Genomic DNA, 2,883 nt, shown 5'->3' on the forward strand with positions numbered 1-2,883 from the left:
CACTCCCATGTTCCCTACGCACCCTCCACTCCCACTCCCATGTTCCCCACGCACCCCTCCATTCCCACTCCCATGTTCCCATGCCCCCCCTGGGCTGTCCCCACCCGTGCCAGGCCGTGCCGTGCCGCAGCTCCCCCTGGCGGCCGCCCGGCGCCGCGCCGCCCGCCCCGCCCCGCATCCCGGGTTGCCACGGCGACAGCGGGGATGCTGCGCCCCCCCGAGTTGGGAACTGCTGGGTCTTGAAGGGGTTCAGAGGCCTCCTAGGGTTCTGAATAGCTGCGGGACTTCTGTGAATCTAGGGGACTCCTAGGCCACTTCCTGGCACCTGGGAAGTAACGTGAGGGGGTGAGGGCCACTTAGGGACTGCTGGGGTTTCCTAGGAATCTGGGGTGGGGTCCTAGTGAATAGAGAGCTCTTGGGGAGCTATGGAGATCTGGAGAGCTGTGAGATTGCTAGGGGGCTCTGCTGGCTGTTCAGTCCTCTACAAACCACTGGGCCAGGTCCAGATCCTGACTGGCTACTGGCATCACTTGCCTGTGCCGGGGCCTCTCTGCCTAACAAGGGAATGGATTTGGCTTTACCGGCTTAGGAGTAGCAGGAAGCTGTGGTAAGAAGCTGTCAACCCCCACAAGAGCTAGCCCTTTCCCCAGCTGGGCTGGAAACAAGACACAAAGTCCAACTGACTTGCACATCCATGAGGGGCTCCACATTTTTGGCTTATGTGATCGCCATCCTTCAGGAGCTGTGATTTGGGGCAATGGCAGAGAGGACACAGGTGAGATCCTTTACTCAAAAGTACTAAATGTCTTCCCTGGGGTTTATCCATGGCCAGACCTCCAAGACCCATGTCCATGCAGCTCAGAGCATGAAAGCAGCCTATTGTGGAGAAATTGAGACAGAATCCACAGAAGGAACTTGCTGAACATCAGAGCTAGGACTTTGAACATTTCTCAGAGGGTTTCAGAATCCCTCTGTAGCTGGCCTCAGCCTGTGTTGGCTCCAGAGGAGACCATGGATGACCCAAAGTTGTACAGGAGCTGCCTGAATTGAGCTCTCACGATAGGCAGTGCAGGGCTTGAGGTGTGCTCAAGAGTTTCCAATTCAAAGGACCTGCTGAGCCCATGAAATGGCTCCCACATCTCCCAGAACACAGACCCTGCATCTCTGCAACTCCCTTCCTGGAGGACCATTCTGCACCCACTCATGTCCCTTCTGTCCCAGACGCCCCTGAGGAAACGCAATAAGATGTGTGCAAACAAACATACTCTCACATAGGTATATGCAGGGACGGTGTCACTGACACACACACTTGACAATTTGCTGTATATTCATAGAGATGCAGGAAGATACATGGGCCAACTTGTTTACACACCCATGAGGAGCCCACATACACAGTGACAGGTTATACACAAGCTCACACTCACACATATGGTCATGAACAAGCATAAACACGTTACTTGTGCATGCACACACTCCAAGCTGCTTGCATGCACAGGTACCTTCACTTGCACCCACCCGGCACTGCTCACACCCATCCAGGTGTTTCCATGGGCAGGCGCATGGCTGGGAGTTCCCGGGAGCCCTGTGTGCCTCCCCTCTTCCAGCAGCACTGTGGGCAAGTCAGGAGGGAATTTCCAGCTGTAAAGCTGCAGCTGACAGATTTGGAGACTCCCTCCCCAGCACTTGCTGGGCCAAGTTAATGGTTCACCAGCACCTTGCTTCCCCTGCCCTTCCCCGCTGGCTGCCTAGGGTGGGCAAGGAGGGACTCACTGGTGGGCAAGGGGTGCAGCCCCTCTTGCCTTGCAGTGTGCCCAGCACTTCGAGCTCAGCTCTTGCCCTACCTGGCAGTACCCAGCACCTAGGGCATTGCCCACCTCAGCTTAGAGCCCTCTTGCGAAGGGGTCAACAGGCAAAGCCCCCATGCCCAGCACGTGCTGCAGCGTGGAGGGCAGGCACAGGAGCGTGGACCTCCTTGCCCAGGCTCTGGCCCTGCTGACATCCCTCTGGGGCTTGTCTGCCCAGGGGGGCATTACCAGCTGAGCAGGCACTGCATACACATTCCCCTCTGCAGTTACCTAAACCCCTACACCGGGTAACACTGGAGAAACCAGTTCCCATGGGTTCCTTGAAGCATGGGAGGGACCCTCTTGGAGATCCCTGGAGCCCCTGGAGCAGAGGCTTGGCAGCCTGCCCTGCTGGGCAGCCAGGCAGGCTGCTCCTCACCCTGTGTTTGTCCATGAGGGGCACAGGCTGATCAGGTTACTGAGACATACATGCTTGGCACCCTGCCATCCAGGTGAGGCTGCACGTGGCCCACAGCATGCCAAGTGAATGCCTTGCATGCCACCAAGCCAATGGTGTCAGCCTTGTCCAGGGCTTCTCTGTGCCAGGCCCTGGAGTGGGGACTGCATTGGCGGTGGTTGGAGTGAAAAGAATACAGGAACCCTTCAAAAAACTCAGAGCCCATCACCATAGTGTCAGGGCAGGAAGCTGTACCTCTGGCATGAGGCATGAGTGGAGGGACCATGGACTGCAGGCCACTGCAAACATCTGGTCAGGTGGTGGTGGGGCACAAACTGGCACCCCCAAGCAATAACAACCATGGGTGATGGGAGCAGAGCCCTCATGTAGCCTGGAAGGTGCAGAGTAACTCACCCTCATCCATGCACATCTCCAGGCTTGACAACCACAGAGAAAATCAGGGAGCAGATAAAAAATGAGGCAGGCTTTGACACAGGTCCCAGCAAGGCCAGCACAAACCAGAGGCTTGAGGGAGTGTGGCTGACTGGGACTCGCAGCTGGGGCAGGACAGCTCTCTGGCCAGTCCCATTCCAGTACGGTGGTCAGCGCTTCCCAGCCCTCCCCAGGAAGCGCTGTGGCACA

This window comes from Neopelma chrysocephalum, unplaced genomic scaffold (assembly GCF_003984885.1).
Source record: "Neopelma chrysocephalum unplaced genomic scaffold, ASM398488v2 Primary Assembly neopelma1_44, whole genome shotgun sequence".
Taxonomy (NCBI): domain Eukaryota; kingdom Metazoa; phylum Chordata; class Aves; order Passeriformes; family Pipridae; genus Neopelma; species Neopelma chrysocephalum.